Source organism: Telmatherina bonti (assembly GCF_933228915.1).
Source record: "Telmatherina bonti genome assembly, chromosome: 9".
Lineage (NCBI taxonomy): Eukaryota > Metazoa > Chordata > Actinopteri > Atheriniformes > Telmatherinidae > Telmatherina > Telmatherina bonti.
This window is the reverse complement of record NC_136627.1, coordinates 33,594,618-33,601,465: the sequence shown is the minus strand read 5'-3', so window position 1 is coordinate 33,601,465 and position 6,848 is coordinate 33,594,618. Positions and strand designations below refer to the sequence as shown.

The 6,848-nt window shown below is 36.7% G+C and overlaps 1 protein-coding gene across 1 annotated transcript in view; it reads left to right on the top strand.

Annotated features, from left to right (window-relative positions):
* Positions 1–1,751: 1,751 nt before the first annotated feature.
* pak4 (p21 protein (Cdc42/Rac)-activated kinase 4) overlaps positions 1,752–6,848 on the top strand; it is a gene marked incomplete at its 3' end in the record, with an annotated part of 30,541 nt that continues 25,444 nt past the window's right edge. Inside the window, exon 1 of the mRNA XM_079246126.1 lies at positions 1,752–1,874. The remainder of the gene's footprint in view (positions 1,875–6,848) is intronic.

Here is a 6,848-nt window from a genome sequence, read left to right as displayed (position 1 = left end):
AATGTGCACCAATGTTTAAAATAACTTTTCAGTCCTGAAGGATCATGATGTGATCATGATGTCAAATACTATATTTCTGATTTTTAGATACATGCTATTCAATGTTTTGGGATGTTTTGGAGATCCATTGTGATCAGAAAGTTTAATGAATATATTAATTTATTGTTCAAACTACACATATTTTTCTAAAAAAATATTTAGGTTGTTCATTATGTTTTATAAGAGGATAGTAAAATAAATGTAAACATCTTGAGGAGAAAATGTGATCACTATGTGTCGGGTAAAATTAAACAATTCATTCAATGAAGACGAAGCAACCTCTGATTGTTCTAATTCAACCTCTGCTGCTTCATCCTTATCCAAACTACCTAAAGTACACACAGTTGCATAGGCCTACATTACTCCACTGTCTACTGTCGTCTCGTACATGCTCAGGATGAAGTCAAGATTCAATGCAATCTATTGTTTTTTCTTATCTAGGCTATTTACTATAAACTGTCTTGAATAGATGTGCCTGTAGACCAAGGATCTTCAGTCCTGGTCCCTGAGGGCCAGTGTCCTGCAGGTTTAAGTGTCCCTACTGGAACACCCCTGACTCAGACAAGCTTCTGCACATGTCTTCTAAATATAAGCTACATTGTTTTGAATCAGGTGTGTTGCTGCGGGGGACACTTGGAAAGCCTGCAAGACACCAGTTTTCAAGGACCTGAATCGAGTATCCCTGTGACGTACCATGAGATGATATTGTTGTATAGCTGTGCGATATAAATAAAGTTGAATTGAACTGAATGGAAATATGACTGCTGTCAATCAAAATGCACTTCTATTTGTAAAAGGGAGAAAACAGAAAAAAAAACTTTGGCCAAATTTTTAAAACTTTATGAAAATTTAATATATGAATATAGATCAATTAGATTAGATTAGATTAGATTAGATTAGCTTTCAAATGTTGTTGATTTTATTTATTAATTCAATTATTTACAGTTGTGCTCATATGTATTCATCCCCTTTCATTAAGGAAAAGGCTGAATTTAAAACAGTCACTCAAATAACTGGAGAGTTAAAAAAGGGAATAATAACTAAAAATGAGCAAAAATATAATTTATTAAAACAAGACACTGTTTTTTCATTTAATTGAGTTGAAGAAAGAAAAAACAAACAAACAAACAAATTGGTCCTGGACAAATTACAGCACTTTTCTGTTGAACAGTGGGACAAAATACCTGTCAACAGGTGCAGAAGTCTGACTGAGAGGAACAGAAAACACCTGATTGGAGCGGAAACATTAGACGATTGTTCAACAAAATATTAGTTTATGAGTTATGTATATGTAATAAATTATCTTATTTGTTTGCTTTTAGAAAATTATTTCTGTTGAACCAGAATTAGAAAATAATGTCATGATTTTCATAAAATTCTTATTTATTAGTACTTTAGACGATTTCATCTTATTTTACAGGCAGCTGTTTTTTTCCTTCTTTAATGAAAGGGTATGAATAAATATGAGCACAACTGTATATAAAGTTAGATTCGTTCATTTTAGACAATATGGCATTTGAGATAACAGTTTCTTGATTGAAGGGTGTTCTTAAATGAATAAATTAAACAATTTAACTACTAATTCAACGAAATCCCATGAAAACCGAAGCGGCCATGAGACCCCTTAGCGACCGTTGCGGGTCCGTTTCCATGGTTTTCAGTTGCAGTTTCCCGGATGTACTCTTTTCCCTGTTCAACATGGCGCCGGGAAAGTAATACTTCAGCTAATGTCATACAGTTTGCCCAAAGTTAGCGTGCTCATGCTGTATTAAGCACAGGAAAGTTTAGATACATCCCGTGGAGGCAGCAGAAAAAGTTTTTCTGGAACTTCTTGGGTAAGTAAAGACATTTGGCTCCGATAAGGGTACTTAAAGCGCGATGTGAGTTAGCTGGTAGCGCGGCTCTGCGCTAGCATCGGCTAACTTTAGCTGTTTTCAGTTTTGGACATCCTGCTGCTGACTGGATCCAATAAGTCTCTGTGTTACGAGTAGAAATCCTTATTTCCAAGTGTAACTTTTTCCATTTTGATAACTGGCCGTGATTAAGGCTTATAAGTCGCTGACAAAAGTAATGAAAACAATTAAAAAACTGTACCTCACAACAACGCTAAGTTCACATGAAGGGCGCTGAGCTTGTTGGAGGGGTTAACATGGGTACGGTCTGCTTCTGTAAAATTCAATCATTTTGTTTCACTTTTATTTTATTTTTTTTAAAATGACGATCGTAATTTCATTATAAAGTTGGATCGTTTCCTCGTGACAACCATGTCAAACTTCCGTTTTCACCTGTGTAACAGGAATGGGGTCGCATGTCTGAGCCCTGTGCTGTCTGGGCAGGCTGGAGGAGGAAAGAGGATATTGTCTGTCTGAATTTTGATTAAATTCCCTCGTCCTCTTGACTCTTGACCACTAATGTCTATGTAACTTCTCTCATTTTATTTTCCTCTTGGACACGTCTGAGTTATGTACGCTGTATAAATGTTATCCCCGAGGTTTTATCAAGGCACCGAGGGGTGAAAAGATCTTGTTAGGAAGGCTATGGGATTGGTGTTGGGCACATTGCGCATTCCTGGGATACCAGAGCTGCATGGAGGGGTCACTGTTCTCATGGTATATCTAAATAGTGACGTCTACATCACTAGATAACGACAAGGATTGGAAAAGTTGGGGGTGAAATCAATATAATACATAATTTTGTTTTAGATTTTATCTTTAAAATGGGAAAGATTTATTTACACTGCAGATGATTATGTGGTATTACAGTTCTTTTACAGTTTGTAAAAGTTTTGCCATCTTTATCAAGCTTGCAGTTATGCTACTTAGTTTATTATTAGAATGAAAACAACCATAGACATTTACTTTTTAGTTGCAAGAAATTGTTTTCTACTAGTTGTTGATGTTTCTTTTGTCCTAAATCCAAAATGTGCTTAAGAGTGCTGTTGTGCTTTAATTTGCTGCTAAATGTGAGACATTAAGTAAAGATGTTTACCAAAATACAGCTGGTCAAACTTATAAGAAGAGGCTTTCTTCTGTTAGCTAATTTAGATCTGGAAGGAAAAATGCTATTTAAGGCTGAAAAGTTTCACGAGTTATTTGTTTAGTCATGGCTTGTATCTGGCCATTTGACTGCATACAAACATTTATTCCTTGATGTTTGCATTTGGAAATATTTTAGCATAGCTCAGGCTACATCTCAGACAACAATCCTCTGCAGTTGGGTAAAATGCAGTTGCTAAGGTTTGTTACATGCGTCTCGTTGTTGTAGTTCTTTTCTGTATTATGTAATAAGTGTGATAAATAGCAGCCACATCCAGTTAAAAAGTGGCAAAGTTTGAGAGCCCTGAAAGTTTTAGATGTCTCTTAAGTTCATACGTGAGATGATACTTTCTGCAGGACAATTTTTAAGCACCCCAAGCTTTGGAGGAGGAGTATTTCTGCGAGATCTCAGCTGGAAAGTGGAACCAAAAAGGTGAGAACATGGCAGTGTAGGTTACTGTTGACAGATATGTCCAGCAGGGGGCAGAACTGATGGCAGGAGGGATGTTGTCATTACTTTGATGGCAGCTGACCCCAGAGTCCCTCATGTAGAGAGCCAAACACAGCTGCTGTTTAGGCTTCTTCTGTGATCTCCAAACAACTTTCACACGAGTTGCAAAGATGGCAGGTAGAGACTAAGAACAATGAAAGTCGGCGCCATGAAGTGTGTAATCTGATGTGTTAAGTTTATGATGTTAACAGATTAAATAAGTTTTTTTATTTTGTGTTTTGAGGATGAACATGAAATGGTTTACTATCAAAGATCAAGAAAACAACATTTGTGCATCTATAAGTAGCATATATAAGTTTTTAATGAAACCAAACCAACTGCAGTTCAGATAAGGCAAATTATATTGACATGTCAATTCAGTCTTTGTGATTATATGAGAGTCTTTCTCTTACAACTTTTGACTTCATATGAAGTGAGATATTTGTGAATTTATTTATTTAACTTGTATCTAAACTGTATGCTAAATATTTCCTCCCGTTATCGTCGTCTTTGTGTCCTTGCTGGTTGAGTTTATGCTGTGGTGAATGAGCAAGCATAGAAACATTAAAAGTTTCATCTTTCTCGTGCTATCAGGTTTCACAGAAAAAGGGCAAAAAGGAAGGGAGGAGGGTGACCTCTGTGTCACGGAGAAATGGAGTCTAGCGAGAAGATAAAGGAAGGGAAATGAGAGATGTTTTTTGCACAGGTAGGGATGAGCGTTTGTTGGGACTACAGCGAAGTGAAGGGGGGAGATGAGGTGTGGAGGTAACAGTGAGCTGGACAAGCAAAAATATCAGTCAACAAACGCTTCAATTAAAAAATTCCAGACTCTTACGCTTTTTTTTTATTTTAATTTTTTATTTAAAACAGTTTCTGAAACAGCATAAAGAATTTAGTGTTACTTAACTTTTCTTTTCATTTGCCCTTGGATAAAAATTCACTTGTCAAAACAAACTTAATAAAAACCTGTTACCTTTCCAAAATCCAGCAGCACATAACAGTTCCTTTAAATGGGAAAAAAAACAACATAAAAGAGTCTCATTAAAAGAGTCCCGCAAATCAAAATAAGCTGAGCCCTGGGCCAGGGTGGGAATGAAGACGTAAAGAAAAAAAGTAGACATATCAGACAGCGTACCAAGGAGAGAGGCCCTGGCTTATTACCTTCAAGGAAAAAGAAAAATCCTCTCTGGAATGACTGCAGCGGCCAACATCAACACAGCCCTGTAGGTGCTCAGGAACAGAGTTAGAACAGCATATGAATAAAAATGGAAGTTACATATGGTAACAATAACATGCTCATTTCTGACAAGAAGTTCAAACAAACCAGTTTGAGACTGGCATTGTCTGCAGTTAAAGAATGTGACGTGTTTATAAGAATGTCAAACGTTTTATTTAACTAATTTAGACATAAATGCCACTAAAAAAAACTTTCTACAGTTTAAGTGGGGTTTGAAACGTAAAACCTGTTTTTTCTCAGCTGCAAACACTAATAATGATATAAATAAAGACCATGTTGCAGCTTGAAACTTTGTTTTGTAAAGTACCTGTTGCATGCCTTTAACCACATTGTGCTTCATCTGTCTGACACCAGTAAATAAAGTCAGATCTTTTAGATGTGCTCTGCTGCAGAAAAAGAAATAGCACTTTGACATTTTCATGGTTTTTGTTGACCGAATGGTTAAATGTTTTAAAAGAAAATGGCCTATAGCGCCTTTTCGACTGGTAAGAACAATAAAAGGAGTTTTTGTTCTTGTGGTTTAACAAATACAACAGAAAGAGACTTCTGGATGGTGCAGCTGTCACCTCGTCTCTATGGGTGAAGCGCTGTGTGTTACAGCGGGTGGGGGACAAGAGGTGAAAAAAAACATCTTTGTTAGCTATTTTTGCAGGAGTTGCTAGAATAATCTGGTTGATGCAGGCAGAGCTCAGTCTGTTAACAGGTACTAGATCGTGTCTCAGGATCCTGCTTTTTATAAGGATCCTCTGTGTTTATTACTCCATTGTACTCCATCAGCATCAGGGTCCAATTAACTTGTTGGAAATCACAGCAGAGTCTCACACCGTAAGTCTCATGTGATGGATGGGTTCCCTAATGAGAGGGGAGATTGATAAGATGTTCCTTAACACATCGTCATCATCTAATCATCTCATTGCCTCTGTTTTCCACTACATGACATCATTATGTAATGGTGGTGGTGCAGCTGATGACTGGTACTGCTGTGAGTCACGTGTTTTACAGTACGCTGGGATGTGTAACAACACAATAACCTTGTGCAATAGCACCTTTTTAAGAGCAGGTGATTAAAAAGTCATTTTTTAGTCACTGGACTGGAATCTGAGTTCAATATCAGGATATTTTTTAAAGTTTCAAAGCTGTAAAAGTCATCCGAGCGCTACCAGATGAGGCTGATTGTGCTAGTTTCAGAGGCAGGGATGTGATTCATGAATATCTGTAGCACATGAAATCATGTTTAATTTATCTTATTTATACTTATCTTATTTATCTTACATAAAAAAAACATTAAACTTTTATTTTAATCAGCCCCTTCATGACAAAACACACTTGTGAATAGTGTGTAAAAAGTTCCTCAATAAATAAACAGAAAACTATTTGTTATTGTTTTATCCAAACTGTTCCCTTGACAGACCGTTACATGAATCTTTGCTTGACGAGAGCCCGTGTAGCATGAGATGCGTGCACACACATATGTAGCAAACTAACTCAGCTAAAAGATTCTACCAAGCTTTGGCTTAAAGTTTGCTGTTTTGTGGTCAAAAGTTTTATTCCAACTCTAAAAAAAACTCTGCTGATGACTTCTCTAATGACTGCCTTTGTTTAAATTTACATTGAAGGTCCTGCTAGTTGCCATGGAGATGAAGGGGTTTATAAGGAAGTATTCTCTCTTCCTATCATAAACTATGTTGGACTTCACTTCTTCTGGATCCCCCTGCTGTTTTGAAAGTGAACGTGGGGTCTATCCCTGGATTCTCCTGACTCTGGCAGTGATAGGTGTGGATTATCATATCAGCTGATAATGTCCTGAGATATTTACCTGCGTAACATCTCTATTTAAACATCTGTAAATCTGCTCAAGTTCACTATTTTAGGTTGTAATTTAGCAGAGTTTCTTATCAGACGTTACTTTATAAATTCCTGGATGAATTGGACTGCCGTTGTCTGGCTTTCATTTAATGTCTCCTAAAAGAAAACGATCATTTACATTTTCTAGTGTTTCAGGTTTATTTACTCTGACACTGTAACGCATTTCCTCATTCTGACACTT